At 43.5% G+C, this 19,250-nt stretch overlaps 1 protein-coding gene across 1 annotated transcript in view; it reads left to right on the forward strand.

Moving 5' to 3' along the window:
- Positions 1-19,250, forward strand: part of LOC126418476 (mitogen-activated protein kinase 1) — a 363,697-nt gene that overhangs the window by 291,920 nt on the left and 52,527 nt on the right. The gene's annotated exons all lie outside the window — the stretch shown is intronic.

Here is a 19,250-nt window from a genome sequence, read left to right on the forward strand (position 1 = left end):
CTCTACCCTTCATTCGATCGCCGGGAAACCCTACATTTCAGCAGGATAATGCACGACCGCATGTTGCAGGTCCTGTACGGGTTTTTCTGGATACAGAAAATGTTCGACTGCTGCCCTGGCCAGCACTATTCTCCAGATCTCTCTTCAATTAAAAACGTCTTGTCAATGGCGGCTGAGCAACTGGTTCGTCACAATACGCCAGTCACTACTCTTGATGAACTGTGGTATCGTGTTGAAGCTGCTTGGGCAGCTGTACCTGTACACGCCATCCAAGCTCTGTTTAACTCAATGCCCAGGCGTATCAAGGCCGTTATCACGGCCAGAGGTGGTTGTTCTGGGTACTGATTTCTCAGGATCTATGCACCCAAATTGCGTGAAAATGCAATCACATGCCATTTCTAGTATAATATATTAGTCCAATGAATACCCGTTTATCATCTGCATTTCTTCTTGGTGTAGCAATTTTAATGGCCAGTAGTGTATTTTCAGTGCAATACAGCTGCAAAGGTGAATGGGTGAAAGGACTCAATAGAATGAAGAATAAGAAGAATAAATGACTTCGTAATGAGTTACGGGGACCACGATTTCCTTACACCATTATCTCTGAACAACGTCCGAAACTTTGTCGATGGAATTGCTGTTGTCCCCGTGTAATGACAGCCGACTTGTAGGATGGCTCACCCCTCGCAGGGCGCCTTGTCTGGGGCGGCGATGAGTGGTGTGCCCACGCAGCAGCTCCCAGGCCGCTATCCATCACCGCGACAGCTGCCCCCGCCGCGACACACCCACCGCCCAGACAGCGCCCTGTATTAAGTTGGCCGCAGCCGCCTCTGCGTCGCCGGCAACTTCGCGCCCGTCCCGGCTCTAGTTTCGCGTCCTGACGTTGTGCAAATCTCCACATTACATTCATCACGAGCGGCTGTTAACTAGCGCCTCCGCCACGCCCGGTTGGCCCCGTTTTGGAACCGTTACTGTCCAAACTTGAACTTTGACATCAGACAAACTTGCAATAAGCGCACCTATCACACCCCATACCATGCCACACCCACTCAAATAGCACTCTTCTTCAGTGACTCGCTAATTTATTATCTTTGCCCTTTCCTTGCTCCCCCTCTTCTTGCTCCTTCTTCTTCCTCCTGTTCCTCCTCTTTCTTCTTCTCTTATCTGTCCTTCTCTTCCCCTTTTTCTGTCCCCACTGTTTCTACTACTACTCTTGTTAGTCTTTCCCCTCCTGCTCCTATTGACACGACCCTCGTCAAATGAAAACGAGAAAGATGGGAAAAAGTAAGTAAAAAGTGGTCGCCATAATTGTTAATACTGGAACAGTCGAAATGGACTTCACAACTTTTGAATGATACAGAAATTTATCGAGATAACTTACAGAATCGGTAGATGTGTCATTTTGCAGCAAACAACCTCAAGTTTGATTCACGTAGTGCACCAGTACCCCATTCCGCCACCAGGAACGCCAGCTTAGTGCACAATTAAAATGGCTACTTACACTTATGCGTAGCGTGCTCGATGTGAAACGAATTTTGCAACAACTATTCTGTGTAAATTTCGTACCATATACGCTAAAGAACGTCCGAACAGGCCTACAATTTACTCTCGGTACGAGAACTTTGTTTAGATGGGTTGCTCACTGCGGTATGCTAAATCACCAGGTCGCCCGCATGTTGATGATTATGCCGGCCGTTGTGGCCGAGCGGTTCTGGGCGCTTCAGTCCGGAACTGCGCTGCTGCTACGGTCGTAGGTTCGAATCCTGCCTCGGGCATGGATGTGTGTGATGTCCTTAGGTTAGTTAGGTTTAAGTACGTCTAGGGGACTGATGACCTCAGATGTTAAGTCCCATAGTGCTTAGAGTCCTTTGAACCAATTTGTTGATGATTATGTCGAGCAGGTGAGGGAGAACTCTTCGCGCGGTCCACAAGATACTGACATTCCACAAAAGACTCTTCGGCGACTACTGCGTAGTCGTTTACACTTTGAAACCATACAGAGTTACAGTGGCACAGCACAATACTGATGCAGACAAGGTTCCTCGAGGGGAATTGTATGCGGAAATGCTGCATCGGATAGAGGACGGCGACACTTTCCTGAAGGCAATCTTCAGACATGAGTCAACACTTCACATCAGTGGTATGCTGAACACCCACAACTGCAGAGTACGGGACACTGAAAATCCACTTGCAGCCCTGGAACACTGGTATGAAAACAAGGCTTCGGGACGCGCTCAAAAGTAATGAGTTCGAATTTTTTATTACGCTGTTCTCAGTATCGGTTGAGGTGTTCGATGTATTACTCGGTCGACTTTCCAGCATTAGTGACTCAAGTTGCAATCCTCTGCCGCTAGAGGGTTCCGAACTGTAGTGTGTAACTTCGTAGTCTACAACAGGACTATGTCGGTGCGTGAGAAACAGCGTGCTGTAATCGAGTTCCTAACCGCAGGACGATGTCAGACCACACACGAGCACTGCGACATATGCGCCTCGAGTTCACTGTCATCGATCATCGTCCGTACAGTCTCGACTCGGCTTGTGATGTGCCGTTTGCATTTCTTCCTCTTAAGTTGTTGTTGTTGTTGTTGTTTTTTATACATAAAAAAGGCAAAGAGAAACGGTGAAGCGGTAGCCTAGCGTAGAGCCTGCGCCTACCGTAATGTATTTTTGATTTTCAAATGTTAAGTCCTACCGTGAGTGGAAACAAATAATTAACACTTCAGGATATTTTTACTCACCTGTGTGTGTGTGTGTGTGTGTGTGTGTGTTAGTCTCTGTAAATGTGCTGGTGCAGATGTAACAAGCACCATAAATTATAAAGGAAATTAAATCTCTTTCCCACCCGGTTGTTGCCTCCAGGTCTTCCAGAAGAATAAGACTTAATTAGAAGCACGTTGCTTAAAGTTAACTGTTCCTATAGAAGGTGGTATGCCATTTAATGGCGAGTGATGCAAAAGTACAAGTAATTACAAAAAAATGAAAACTCAATTGTTCGAACATATTACCAGTGCTGCTAGCAAATTTTATTTAAATATGGAAGGGAGAGCATTTGATGATACGTAAACTCGTTGGTAGTATAATTTCATCTTACACCGCCGGTTCGCGCTTCAGACTTTCCTGAACTAGGGCACCTACGTAGGCGCTTTGTCGATAAATGTTTGCCGTCGCCATTTAAACTAGTTTTCCTGCCAGGTGTAATTGGAAAGATACCAACTGACTCGACACGGGAAAGGATGGACGCGCACTTGTCACTTTGTGGATATGTAAATGTTCGCAGCTGTGAGCTCTTTTCACGCCACTATGCGAGCTGGCGACGCCTAACAGCAAAAAATTAACGATTCTGACCATTTTCTCTTTATCTATTACTAAACGGTTGAAATGTCACCAATTCCAGTTGCTCGTTGCCCAAGAAGCGGCATCCAGGGACAAGAAAAATTTGATTTTGGGTATTTCATATAATTATTGACGGAGTATAAAAGTTCAATATGCTGTCGTAATCAGCTGTGTAGGAAATATAATCTTACGTTCATCGTTTAACACAGTAAGTCAAGTGTTGCAGTTAGAAACAGCGTATACAGGCTGTTACAAAAAGGTACGGCCAAACTTTCCGGAAACATTCCTCACACACAAATAAAGAAAAGATGTTATGTGGACATGTGTCCGGAAATGCTTAATTCCCATGTTAGAGCTCATTTTAGTTTCGTCAGTATGTACGCTCAATGGAGCACGTTATCATGATTTCATACGGGATACTCTACCTGTGCTGCTAGAACATGTGCCTTTACAAGTACGACACAACATGTGGTTCATGCACGATGGAGCTCCTGCACATTTCAGTCGAAGTGTTCGTACGCTTCTCAACAACAGATTCGGTGACCGATGGATTGGTAGAGGCGGACCAATTCCATGGCCTCCACGCTCTCCTGACCCCAACCCTCTTGACTTTCATTTATGGGGGCATTCGGAAACTCTTGTCTACGCAACCCCGGTACCAAATGTAGAGACTCTTCGTGCTCGTATTGTGGACGGCTGTGATACAATACGCCATTCTCCAGGGCTGCATCAGCGCATCAGGGATTCCATGCGACGGAGAATGGATGCATGTATCCTCGCTAACGGAGGACATTTTGAACATTTCGTGTAACAAAGTGTTTGAAGTCACGCTGGTACGTTCAGTTGCTGTGTGTTGCCATTCCATGATTAATGTGATTTGAAGAGAAGTAATAAAATGAGCTCTAACATGGAAAGTAAGCGTTTCCGGACACATGTCCACATAACATATTTTCTTTCTTTGTGTGTGAGGAATGTTTCCTGAAAGTTTGGCCGTACCTTTTTGTAACACCCTGTATATCTTGACTCAGCGGAACTCAAACGGAATACAAATTACCCAGACTGTGCTCATCCAGGGTTCGAATCTTTAAAGAAGTGGAACTGGGGCGTTAGTGTTTAAAAGTATTCCCCTTTCTTTGCATTTCTGTTCAAAATGGTTCAAATGGCTCTGAGCACTATGGGACTTAACATCTGAGGTCATCAGTCCCCTAGAACTTAGACCTACTTAAAAGTAACTAATCTAAGAACATCACACAAATCCATGCCCGAGACAGGATTCGAACCTGCGACCGTAGCAGTCGCGCGGTTCCAGACTGAAGCGCCTAGAACCGCTCGGCCACACCGGAAGGGCGTCATTTCTGTGAAAATTGGAGCGGGAAATACTTCAAGAATAATTGATTTTTTAAAATTTTTATTCTGAGTTAAGATTCACCGAGTTCATTCTGTAAATGTACTGAAATAAACCGAAGGACCATGTAAATAATTGACCCTATGTAACAAACGAGATCGGTAGGAGAAGCACTGTTGTATGTACGCTCAAAGTACTAGGCGCTTTAAGACAGCTTTCACATGCCGTCTGGCAGTTTCGAAGCCTACAGTCACGGTCGGATGGTTCGCTAGTCCTATCTGTTGTTTGTATCTGAGTTGAGTGCGGTGTACGTCTCAGCATGCAGACGCAGTACCGGAGACAAATTGCGCGCTCAACGCTCCCACGAGACAGGCAGCTGGGCCGTGACTTATCAGCGCCTCTACGCGCCCGAGCCGTGCCGACCTCCTGTAAACACGGAACGGCGATCACTCAGTGTCGGCCACGGTGTGTGTGTGTGTGTGTGTGTGTGTGTGTGTGTGTGTGTGTGTCGTATGCCAGACTCCCTGGCAACCAGTGCTAGCGCCGAGTACAGCATGTTTCAAGGTCAGATTGTAAATTATGTTTGTAAACAAAGTATACACGACAAAAATATGAAATTAGACACGATTCAGGGATGGTCTGTCGCTTGATACCGTGCACGGAGAATAACTTCTGTAAACTTGCTACAACCAGTGGCGCAAAAGGCACTTCTTTTGGCGAGGCTCGTGCTTGTTTAACCGCATTCTGCTGGTAGACCGTAAATGACTCGAAGTTGCTTCATCCTAAAAACCTAAGAGGTGCAAACTTTTAATTTTCCGAATCTCGCAAAATAGCAGCATGAGTCATCTGTGGTCACTGTACTCAGGGAGCAATGCATTGCCCGTGTGGCTCCAAATGTAAACGTTGCGATAGGACGCTTTATACTGTTGTCTTGGGAAATCAGAATGAATTATTTCCCCCCTATAGTGGTCTTTGAGCAAATTGGTAATGTGTTCGTTTGACAATGCGTTTTAGCTCGAAAGGCAACACAAATTTGTTCGACGACGATTTGGCATGTTAGCGGACGGACATTGCTGATGACGATAGAACTGCAGTCCTATGTAACAAAGCAGACCCAAAACGAGGAGGCACATTATAGAGCTGTCAGCTAAACTGGTATTTTACTTGATATAAAACGTTATTATAACTTACTGAAGGCAGTTCCATAAATTCTCTATAGCTATATTAACTGACGTGATGTCTCAAAACTCAACACACACACAGAAAAACTCAGTTTTGTACTGCTGCAGCCGCTCTTCAGATCTCTGCCGCGAGAGTGCAGCAGTGAGCATTAAGGCAACTTGACGATAGGCGCCGACAATGTGTGTGTTGTGCGTGAAATGCATTCACATCAGTCGTCATATCATTGCAAAGACACTTCGCTCTGAAGTTCAGCAAAGATTCTCCATCTGTCATCTCCATTCGGCGATGGTATGAGCAGTTCAAAGCTTCAGGATGCCTCTGCTAAGGGAAATCAACCGATAGACCTGCAGTGAGTGAAGAAACGGTTGACCGCGTGCAGGCGAGTTTCGCACGTAGTCCACAGAAGTCGACGAACAGAGCAGAGAGCTGAACATACCACAACCGACCGCCCTGAGGATCTGAAGGAAACTACTGAAGCCTTACAATTACCACCAGTCCTGACTCCCGATGACAAAATTACACACTTTGAATTTTCGGCACAGTTGCAACATGTGGAAGAGGATGAGTTTTGTGAGAAAATCATCTTCATTGATAAAGCGACATTTTTTGTGAATTGAATAGTGAACAGCCACAATATGCGAATCTGGGGGACAGAGAATCACCACGCAGTCGCGAAGCACATACGAGTTTTACCAAAAGTTACTGTGTTCTGTGCAAGTCCCGTTTTCTTCTGTGATTAGACCGTTACAGGACGCTTGTATCTGGCCATGCTGGAAAATTGGTTCATGCCACAAATGAAGACCTATAGTGTGGACATCATCTACCAGCAGGATGGTTTTCCACCCCGCTTACATCACGATGTTAGTGAATTCTTAAACAGGAAATTGAGAAACTGATGGATCGGTCGTAGTGGGTTTGACGATCAGCAGTTCATGTCAGGGCCTCCACGCTCTCCCAATCCAACCCTTTGCGACGCCAAAGATTCAGTGTGTACACCTGCTCGATCAACGAACCTGCCGGAACTGCGAGTTCACATCAACAGCACTTTTGAACAGACCTATCAGGAGGACTCGATTGTGGACTTATATATGCAAAATCATTTGGGGCGGCACATGTGGAGCACTTTTAATATTAAAAAAATAACACTTTTTGAGTTTTTCCATGTGTGCAAAGCCCTGTGACAATATGTCGAATAAATAGTTACAGCAAATCTGTGAAATATTTTGTAATTTATAATTACCTTGTATTGTAATTCTTTGCGAAATGCAACACACAACGATATGTATTTGGGGTCACCATGGCAACGAAGCAACGCAAGACTATTGATTGTTATGACTTATTAAATACCAAGTATTTAATTTTACTATGCTTATTTTTTGTTTTTGAGTTGTGAGTTTAAAGAATTAGCTCAGCATTCAAGACAAGCATATCTACTCAAATGATCAAAATGTTCAATACTGGGGAGAAGACAAGCGTTCCTCTTAAAATGTGGCGTACCATTAGTATATTGTGAAAAGAAACTTCCGCTGTATTTCTTTGACTGTGGTATTACGCAGTTCAGGGAAGAATCTAGGTGAACATGCTGGTAACGATGCACACATGAAAATATATTTAAGGGTTTTGAGGAAGAAATGACAGCACTCGTTCATTCTCTGTACAACCAATGTGCACACGGCAGCTCATTTCAGTCGTGAAACATTCAAAACCATTTAATCAGTCTTGGCAAAAAGGTTCTTGGAAATGTAATACACAGCTCGGATGGAAAATTATTAACAACACAACTTAGAATTATGGATATGAACTCATAATTAGTTGTAAAAATTTGCCAACACTCCTGAAAGATACGTTAATTACTTAACACTCCTGGTACAACCGGGGTCGATATGACCCCTTAAGTACAATGGAAAAATATGTACCCCTTGTCTTCGAGGCAATTATCTTCAAAATATGTGCCTTTCTCCCTCCGAAACAATTGTATCGAACGATTTTCTGTTCCATTTCATATTTGCAACACATTAAAATTTATTCATGTGATTTTTGTCTTTTCCACTGAGTGCCACTGAGCCCAACCCAACCACAATTTAAGCTGTTCGTTTCTTGAATGTAACAATAGTGAAAATAGAATGGTGACTGTTTTTATGTTTGTTCATGCAAATAAAAGCCGTGTGAATTACTAGGCGTCTGTATGACCCCAGTGGTACCCAATGGAACAAAAAAAAATGTGCTAGGAGGAAGGTTGAAGGGACTGTGTTTCAAAGCAGCTTTAGCAACATTATATAGATTTTAATTGGTTTCTTGGAAGAACTTACAGCGAGTGCTAGAAGTTTCGGACAGAGCCTTTTGCCTTCTACATCCTTATCGAGTCTGAAGTGGCCTTCTGGTTAATTTATTCTGGAACATAGGGTGGCAGAGTCCAAGATCCCAGAACTTGAGGGAAGTCCTGCCATCAGTGATGGAAATAGTTGACATGACTGCCGTTGAGGACACTCGCATCAGCGCTGTGCCCTTTTTATCGAGAACAACTTTTCGTCTTAACGTAACGGATCAAACGTAAGTGCAAAACTTTAAAAAATGTGTAATATTAACGGACTTTTCCTAGCGTCCCGTTTATAGGAGAAAAACGCACAGATTTAGTATTGTTCCAGCTGTATTGGTTTATCGCATACGGATTTTTCGGCTGTTTGTCGTTAGGTAACAGGTAGGTAGTGTGCACACCAGGCTGATAGGCCGTCCTCAAGAGGTCCGCAGTACGCCTTTGGATTTCGCCCGAAACCGTCCCAGCTTCCCATCAGAGGTGTGATGTCCGTCCCGCGGTCGATAACTGTAGACAGTTGTGTGTTTGAATCCCTTCGTTCTCTACCAGGCGAGGCGGCGCGTGTGTAAAGTACTGAGCTCGTATTCGGGAGGGCAGCAGTTGAAATCGCTGCCGGTCCATCCAGATTTAGGTTTTCCGTGGTTTCACTGAAAGGCAATTGTCCGGCGACTTCCTTCGTCATCCTTACCCAACACGAGCCGGTGATCTGTCTCTAATGACATCGTCGTCGACGATACAGTAAACCTTAGTCTTCCTTTCTTTTATATTATACTTCCTTTCTCGGTCAGAGATTATAGGCAAGTGTTTGATGTAAGAGCCGGTTTGTTGTTTGTTTGTTTGGTTTGTTTTTGGGGAAGGGTACCAAACAGCGAGGTCATCGGTCCCATCGGATTAGGGAAGGCTGGGAAAGGAAGTCGCCCTTGCCCTTTCAAAGGAACCATCCCGCCTGAAGCGATTTAGGGAAATGACAGAAAACCTAAGTCAGGATGGCCGGATGCGGGTTTGAACAGTCTCCTCCCAAATGCGAGTCCAGTGTTCTGACCACTGCGCCAGTTATTCTGAGATGAGGATGTTGGCGCGTGAGATAAAAATCATAGTACCTATTCCCTTTCCGTACTGCTAATTTTCTCTTTCAATTCCATTTTGTACAGTAACATCGTATAGCTCTCGTTATTTAAACCATACAGCTGTTTCTATGAGATTAATAGTGTTGCCAGATGGGCCGTTTTTTTATTTTCGTTTATGGTGCACTATCAAAAATTCATCGACGTATTTGGGAACCACTATTCAGCTTAGTAAGTGGAAATGCAATCCAAGTCTTTGGTTCGCCAACCGACGACACAATGCTTGTACACTATGTGATCAAAAGTATCCGGACACCTGGCCGAAAACGACTTAAAAGTTCGTGGCGCCCTCCATCGGTAATGCGGGAATTCAATAAGGTGTTGGCCCACCCGTAGCCTTGATGACAGCTCCCACTCTCGCAGGCATTCGTTCAATGAGGTGCTAGAAGGTTTCTTGGGGAATGGCAGCCCGTTCTTCACGGGGTGGTGCACTGAGGAGAGGTATTGATTTCGGTCGGTAAGGCCTGGCACGAAGTCGGCGTTCCAAAACATCCCAAAGGTGTTTATAGGGTTCAAGTCAGGACTCTGTGCAGGCAACCATTCGCCACCGCCTCCGAAATTTACTGTTGGCACTACACACGCTGGCATATGACGTTCACAGGGCTTTCGCCATACCCACACTCTGCCATCGCATCGCCACATTGTGTACCGTGATTCGTCACTCCACACTACGGTTTTCCACTGTTCAATCGTCCAATGTTTACGCTCCTTAAACCACGCGAGGCATCGGTTGGCATTTACCGGCGTGATGTGTGGCTTATGAACAGCCGCTCGACCATGAAATCCAAGTTTTCTCACCTCCCACCACACTGTCATAGTACGTGCAATGGATCCTGGTGCAGTTTGGAAATCCTGTGTGATGGTCTGGATAGATGTCTACCTATTACACATTACGACCGTCTTCAACTGTCAGCGGTCTCTGTCAGTCAACAGACGGGGTCGGCCTATACGCTTTTGTGCTGTACGTATCGCTTCACGTTTCCACTTCACTGTCACATCGGAAACAGTGAACCTAGGGATGCTTAGGAGCGTGGAAATCTCGCGTACAGACGTTTGACACAAGTGACTCAATAACGTGACCACGTTCGAAATCCGTGAGTTCCGCAGAGTGCCGCATTCTGCTCTCTTACGATGTCTAATGACTACTGAGGTCGCTGATATGGAATGCCTGGCACCTAATATGAAAAACGTATGTTTTTGGGGGTGTCCGGATATTTTTCATCACATAGTGTAGCTTAACATCGACATGATTCACGCCGGAAAACTAGTTCCGTTGGACTAGGCCGAGAGAAAGAGTGAGTTGTTGTATTTGAGGATAAATTATCCTGACGTTCGCCTAAAGTGATTTCTACATCTACATCTACACTCCGCAAGCCACCCAACGGTGTGTGGCGGAGGGCACTTTACGTGCCACTGTCATTACCTCCCTTTCCTGTTCCAGTCGCGTATGGTTCGCGGGAAGAACGACTGTCTGAAAGCCTCCGTGCGCGCTCTAATCTCTCTAATTTTACATTCATGATCTCCTCGGGAGGTATAAGTAGGGGGAAGCAATATATTCGATACCTCATCCAGAAACGCACCCTCTTGAAACCTGGCGAGCAATCTACACCGCGATGCAGAGCGCCTTTCTTGCAGAGTCTGCCACTTGAGTTTATTAAACATCTCCGTAACGCTATCACGGTTACCAAATAACCCTGTGACGAAACGCGCCGCTCTTCTTTGGATCTTCTCTATCTCCTCCGTCAAACCGATCTGGTATGGATCCCACACTGATGAGCAATACTCAAGTATAGGTCGAACGAGTGTTTTGTAAGCCACCTCCTTTGTTGATGGACCACATTTTCCAAGCACTCTCCCAATGAACCTCAACCTGGTACCCGCCTTACCAACAATTAATTTTATATGATCATTCCACTTCAAATCGCTCCGCACGCATACTCCCAAATATTTTACAGAAGTAACTGCTACCAGTGTTTGTTCCGCTATCATATAATCATACAATAAACGATCCTTTCTATGTATTCGCAATACATTACATTTGTCTATGTTAAGGGACAGTTGCCACTCGCTGCACCAAGTGCCTATCCGCTGCAGATCTTCCTGCATTTCGCTACAATTTTCTAATGCTGCAACTTCTCTGTATACTACAGCATCATCCGCGAAAAGCCGCATGGAACTTCCGACACTATCTGCTAGGTGTTACGGAACAAAAAGAGCACGTGGTGAATCGGATTGGCCGGCCGAGTATTTGAACCCCGATCTTTCTCGCTATGCATGAATTCGAGCTTGCGTGTTGGAACACACACACACACACACACACACACACACACACACACACACACACATACACAGAGAGAGAGAGAGAGAGAGAGAGAGAGAGAGAGAGAGAGAGAGAGAGAGAGAACTACTGTGTTTTATTTTAAACCTGCTGTCTCTCACATTTTGTGTCAGTAATAATTAGGCAAAGTCGCGAGACCGTGTCTTGCACCGCTCCGCTGTGGCACGCACTTGCTAAATTCGCAACAGACACGCCGATGGGGTTGTCGGAGACGGCGTCGCCATTCCCTTTCGTCGGCTGTTGTGGCTGCCTCCAGTTCCCCACCCCTCCCCCTCCGCCTCTCTCTCTTTCCCCCCTCTCTCTCCGTCTCACTCACCCTCGCCGCTTCCCTCACTCCCTCACCCTTTCCGCTCAGCCCGCTCCCGCCATTATTGATTGTGGTACTGCTGTTGGCGCGTACGCCGAGGGTGCAACGCCTGACGCTGTAGCACGCGGAACGGAAGACCGCGTCTTGCAGAACAAAGGATACACACACCTACCTGTTGGCTGTCAGCGCGATGCTCGACAAATCATTTCATTCCCTCTTTAAAAAGCTGCGTTCACAGTGGCACCGACAACGACCGCCATACGCCGTCGGCGGAGGTCGACCGATAACATTGGCCGACCGCTCACAGTGCGTTCGATCTCCTTCGTCAATTTGTGGCGGTATCAAGGTCGTCAGGTTACCTTAGATTGGAATCTATTCTATCAAGGAGTTTAGTCTATTTTAACCTCCCAGTGCGGGATGGATGCCCCGACGCCTCTGTGCTTGGAGACGAGTGCTGCATTGCGGCTGTTGCTATTAAAATGTCTCGAAAAGAAAGTAGCGAGTTCTGTACAATCTTTCCTCAGTTATTCGAATAACCAGAGAAGTTTTGCAAATGTATGAGATGAAAATGGAAACGTTGTATTAGAAACACACTGCCGCAGAGCTTCAAAGAAATTCAGCAAAACGTTAACCTTGAATAACTGTCATTTAAAGTACGTGAGAGAGGCAAATTTTGTATTAAGATGCTCTGATCTCTTAAAGCACTGAAGTGCAAACACATACACCACATTTGCAAACCATATCCTACTGGGATACAAACAACATGAAGCAGCAGCAGTAATTTGTAGGTAGTTAATGGCCACCTACCATGACAGAAAGAAGATCCACTACAGTAACTTAAACATAAGATACGCCACCATTCTCACTTGAACAAATTATTTTTTGAGGTTATAATTTACGCTTAAAATTTGCGGCAAAGATTCGGGGTTCCAAAAAAGCTGCTGGTTCAGCCCATAGATATCGAGCTATATCCCGATTACGATATTTTTCGTTATCGCAGTACCGCAAACCGCCTCCTTTCTTGGACTAAAATTTTGAGTTTCTCACTGTCCATATTTCGCGTATGAGAACGTCGGCTGATTCGACCGAAGAAAACTAAGTGATTTTAATGTCACCGATTGTCGTCCGAAGTCCGTACGTTCGGTCGGTGCGATCGGCTGTATTATTACTGCTCAGGTACTGGTACTGATTTGAAAAGATATCGGTGCTACGGTGACGGCATTATCTCCCGAAAACGGCCGATATTTTCAAATCAGTACACCACGGTCACAATTCAGCCATCGCACCGACCGAACGTGCAGTCTTCGGAGGACAATCAGTGAAATTCAGATAACTTTGTTTTCTTCGGTCTAATCAGCCGATGTTCTCATAACGCGAAATATGGACAGCGAGAAACTGAAAATTTTTGTCCAAGAAAGGAGGATTTTTCGGCACTGTGAGGATGAAAAATATCATAATCGGGACATGGCTCAGAACCAGTGGACAGAAATCGCAGCTTTATGGGAAACCGAAAGTAGGCAAAATCTTTGTCAGAAATTTTAGGCGTCAATTATAACCTCAAAGTAATTTGTTAAAGTGAGAAGGGTGACGTATCGTATACTTAAAATTACTGTAGTGGATCTTTTTTGGGTTGTGATATTTGGGCATTAGCTATCTGTGAACTATTATTATTATTGCTTCCTGGTGTTTTAAATGGTTCAAATGGCTCTGAGCACTATGGGACTTAACATCTATGGTCATCAGTCCCCTAGAACTTAGAACTACTTAAACCTAACTAACCTAAGGACAGCACACAACACCCAGTCATCACGAGGCAGAGAAAATCCCTGACCCCGCCGGGAATCGAACCCGGGAACCCGGGCGTGGGAAGCGAGAACGCTACCGCACGACCACAAGCTGCGGACGCTGGTGTTTTAAGCCCAGCAGGATGGTGATACTGTTACATGAGGTGGTTTGAACCCCTAAAGCACTGAAAAGTGATATCACATACACTACATTTGCAGAGCACATTATTTCAAAGTTTGTTTGCATTTCACACATACGCTGAACGACAATCTTTGAAGGTTAATTGACATCTGTCTGTTCCGCCGAATTTATTTGAAACTGAGCAGAATTTTTGTAACTTTGTTTTTCAGTTACACCACGAATCATCTCGAGCATGTAATAGAACGTTCCTCTCTTCGTCTCATATAATCATAAAACTTCCGTGGCTACTCCAGTAACTGAGGAAAGAGTGTTCAGTGCTCACCACTTTCTTTCCGAGTGAGATGTAACAGGGGGTGGAAAAAGTATGGAAACACCAAAAACACAACACATTGTTCTGCCTAATATGGTATAGGAAAACTGGTGGCATCCAAACCGGTTTCCAGTCATCTTGGAATAGATAAATACAGATCCCGTATGTAAGTTCTGGTAAAGGTGATGGAGGTGGATAACGAAAGCGCACCATTCCATAAAAAAAAAAAAAAAAAAAAAAAAAATTACAGCATCACCATTGGGGGACAAATATTGTTTGTTAGTTAATTACATAAATTATGTGGAACGAGCCAGTTTACAAGATACGTATACATCGTTGACGAACACATTATTGTTTTAATCCTGCTCATGAACTACACCGACTCGTTCCACATCATTACGAAATATCGTATTCATGATCCATGGAACTAGTATTAATCTAATCTAAACACCTAAAAGCTACCAGTTTTTATGTAGAAATTCGTCAGCTGTCCAAGAGAAATGATTTTAAATTAGATTTAAAACTTGCTTTGCTACCTGTCTGACATTTTATGTTAATGGGCAAATGATCAAAGGTTTTTGCTTTTGTCGATTGTGCTCCTTTCTGAACCACTAACAGCTTTTAATAATGGATAATAAATGTTAATTTTCTCTCTAGTGTTGTAGGTGTGGACCTAACTGTTTTTCTCAAATCGTGATGGATTATTTGTGACAAATTTCTTTAGCGATGTCTCTGTTATGATGGCGCAGCTAAAATGTCTAGCTCCTTGAGGAGGTCTCTGCATTACGTGCGTGGTTGAACACCACATACACTCTAAAGGAGTGGGAGGGGGAGGGGGGGGGGGGGACAACACGCCCTACGAAGGAATATCTGAATGTTAGTCCCTTTGTGATTTTTCGCAAGCCACTAAAATGTTTTACGCTTCCGACATTGTTTGAATCGTTCAACTCAACCCTTTGCATTCTGTCTGTGAAGTATGATTCAAACTATCTGTGTGTAAAGTCATGAGTTCAATAACATTTGAATTTTTCTAGTAAAATAACACAATCTATACAAACGTCTTGGAATGATTAGAAAAATACCAACTGGCGGTATTTTATTATTTAACGCAGTACCGTTTGGTTGGATGCATAAATAGCATTCTTAGTCTAGCATCTATCCAAACTTTGATATACTAAGTAAGCTGTTCCACTTAAATGGGAGATTACACTTCAGCACATTACTTTTTCGAATATTTTGGAAAAGATGTTCGTACGGAAATCGGACGATTATTTTTTAAAATCATCCTTGTCATTCTTAACAGTTGCATATTTCAATTTCTCTGGAAAAATTCCGTGTGCCGGTGACGCATTGCGTATATTACTAAGGACGCAACCTAGTAAGTTGGAATAACTTTTCAGAATTCTGTTCGAAATTCTATCAACACCACGTGAGCTGTTGTACTACGGCATAGACATGATCTGCTCAATCGCTGGCAGTGATGCGACCTTGCAGGGTAACCCTGGGGTTCGTGGGATGCCATGATATGGCTGCCCAAATCGTCACTGAGCTCCCGTCATGTGTCAAAATCTTGGGACGAAAACTCGGCCTGAAAACAGTGTGAAACAAGATGTATCCAGCCAAATATCTTTCTTCCACTGCTCCACAGTCCAGGTTTCTGGCTTCGTACCCACGTCTTCCTGTTAGGAACATTTGCGTCACTGATGAGTGTTTTTTGCAATTCCAGTTCACCCTTCAGTTCACTGCTTATGGAATTCCCTTCAGTTGTTTCGGCACTGGTAGGATTTGTGAGTGCTAAATCCGGTTGTCCAGTGACTTTCGCAGCTGTCGTCCTCTTTATTTTCTGTCACTATCCTCTTCATTGACCCACTGTCACGGTCACTTAGCACCTACTTTCGTCTGTGTTGTGACTTAGCAGGCAATTTTTTTTTCTACTTTCCCGTATGCCGTTATGCAAGCACTCACCATACAATCACCAACAATTTGTCTATGTTTGAATTCACTTAGGTCCAACATTAAGCACTCACAATTATGCAGAACGTTGTTCTGATTACAACTGATACTTGCAGCCTATTGATGTCATCCCACAGGTGCCGTTCACGATGAAATACAACAACGCAACCCACAAACTTGGCTAGCATCTGCATTTATGTTCAAACATGCATTTCTCGCAATGTTTCTACGTTTTTGTCCAACCCCTGTACCTCATACACATGCATTCGGCGTCTTTTGCTGTTAAAAACACTAAGATGCAGCACTTATTGCCAAGCAAAGAGCTGTTGTGGCAACCATCCTGCCCAAGGATATTAAAGTAGATACTAATCTCTCTGATAGAATAGATCCTAACCTATTGTTCTCCATCCCGTCACAAACTGAACTCATTTCGGTCCATGCGGTTTGTGATTTTGGGAGTATGTGTCTTGAAGAGATGCCGCACGTGATTTCCAGTCCACGAAAGGCTGCCAGTCCATTGACAATGTAGTCAAATGTGCGAGTGCCAGAGAGTCCACCTCTCTCATTCCCTCCCCCCCAATTATGTGTCTCAAAATATGTGGTTTCTGGCCATTCTGTGTAATGGAAACATTGCAAAATCCATCAAAGTGCACCTCAGGAAGTGGCAGTAAAACTCCTCTTAAATAACGGGCTTTATCAAGCAAATGCCATTAGGAGGCGAAGAGCTTATTTGTAACTGAAAATTTCATGTCATTATTTCATCAAATCGCTCCTAGAACCCTCTGTAGGTGCTGACACGTGTGGACGTAGTGCACTCTAGCGAGACATTTACATACTTTTCTACAGTGGACAGAACTGCCAATGCCAGAAACAACAAGATCTTTAAAAATAGCATAACAATACTATTAAAATTCAATTAATGATGACTCAGTACTTAGTAAAGAGGTATGGAGACGGGAATTTGAGAGTGAACGCTTATTGTCACTGTTGATTTCCCTTCGTTGTAACCAGTGCAATGTGCAAGTGGAAGCTATTACAGTTTCCTTAAGTTCAACTTGTTGATCGTATATCAGAAACTCATAGAGCCATTCTCTGTAGACGCCACAACCCTAAACCTCTGCTACATCGTACTAATCATAATTTTAAGGATCTGCTTAAGAATCTCTACTATCCATTTGAAGAACATCATTCAGTATCAACAGTTCTTAAGAAACTGACTGTTACAATCCAATTTTGCTAGGAAAATATTCAAAGTGCTTTCTGCTATACATTCCTGCAATACGTATTTTAATATGTCTTTTGTGACAAGTCCGTTTCAGAGTCTTTAACTGTGAACCTGCAGAGAGAGAGAGTGTGTGGTATTCAAAATCACATCTGTAACAAAGCTACGACCTGTTTCCTTTCCACCTTTGTTGACTTGATTCATTACTCCGACTCTAATGATGCAGACAGCTCTTTCACCTCCGACCTTCCTGCCATTCAGCAGATAAGTTCTTGGAGCTTCATTTCATGTGATGCACACTATCTTTCTAGTAACATCTGTGACTGGCATTTAGTGCGCATTTCTTTGCTACTTTCAGTCACTGATAACATACATAGCTCTTGCTGATGCATCCCCAGCCCCTTATCTCTTTTAGTCCAGTGAATGATAGTAGCTGTGAAACACAATTGTTCTTTTGCACAGTATTGTGTAGACATTTTTTAGTGAGAACTTCACTCTGCACAACACATTTTGCAACCGTCTCATTTTCTGGCTGCAACAGAAGTTGTAGTACATCATTACAGTTTTTTTTATTATTAACATTTCCAGATCACTTGTACTGACAGTTGTCATCTTGATCAGTACATTGTTCACTTTCAAGAAAGCTGGGTGTTTACCTGTGTGAAGTGCAGCAACATTTTTTACTTGTATGTATATGTTCTGCTCACATCATTTCTGCCAAAAATTAGAAAATACTTATTACGATGTATTTAATTGATGTACAAAGGAGTTTGTCATCTTTTGGTGTGGTCTTAAAACTCTTAACAATATCTTTCAATATAAGAGTGAAGTGCAGGAGCAGCAATGCAGCTTTAGAATTTTGCATGGCTTTCCTAAGCAGTGCACATGTTGCATTTGTTGTGAAAAGAAGAATGCACTGCAAGTTGTTGTAGGGTGTTACGTGAATAATGGTATGTCGCCCAACTGAACTTATTTTCTTACCAATTTTGTTCACAGTGATATAATTGCTAGCTTGTCAGATGTGTTTCGCAGACAATGAGGCTGAAATTCCACATCTGATAGTGCAGTTTAGTGATGATGGGTGAACATTTGTTACTTCACAGCAAGGGGAGAGAATACCAAGTATATGATATGCCATACACAGGTGACAAAAGCAATGCAGTACAAATATGTTGGATGGAGGTGAAAGGCTTGGGAACACTGTGATATTTATTTATGGAAGTGAAAGTATAAATTCAGCATGCAAAAAGAACAAATCTCTGTCAAAGGCAGTGGTTTTGTAATATCATCATCATCAACAACTGTTTTGTTTTGGTAAATGGTTTTTGTGCAGAACCATATGCTAAAGTACTTCTGCAGGCAGCCAGCTAATAGGTCTCCTTACTTTTGGGATAGTTTCTGCAGCGATACATTCCACTGACATGCCACAGCTAGTCACTTTAGTGTTTGAACAGGACCTACAGACTGTTGAACATGCCATAATTGAGGCTACATACTATTTGACCCACTATCTGTCAAAAAAGCAAAATAGTGGTTAAATGTTGGCAGGATTACAGAGCATGAAATTCAAAATTTTTGTTCTGTTTTTGCCTCCATACATTCTGTGAAATTGAAAGGAAATGCAGTTGTAAGAACTGAACTTTTCCTGTGATAATTTGATTTCATCTTCAGGTGTAACAGAAGCTGTGCCTTCAAAGCTCATAAAGAGAGCATGTGATGATCCTGGAAGACACCGACATCAGTTTCAGAAATATCTCGCTTGTCTTCATGCTTTCTTGTACTTACTTTCTTTCACTGGATAGAGAGAATAGTAGGTTGGCTAATGTACAGCTGACACTAGTATGATGTATTCTGTATTGTAGTTGATTACATTCCATTTAGTAGTTCTAAGCACAA

Source organism: Schistocerca serialis, chromosome 1, assembly GCF_023864345.2.
Source record: "Schistocerca serialis cubense isolate TAMUIC-IGC-003099 chromosome 1, iqSchSeri2.2, whole genome shotgun sequence".
Classification (NCBI taxonomy): domain Eukaryota; kingdom Metazoa; phylum Arthropoda; class Insecta; order Orthoptera; family Acrididae; genus Schistocerca; species Schistocerca serialis.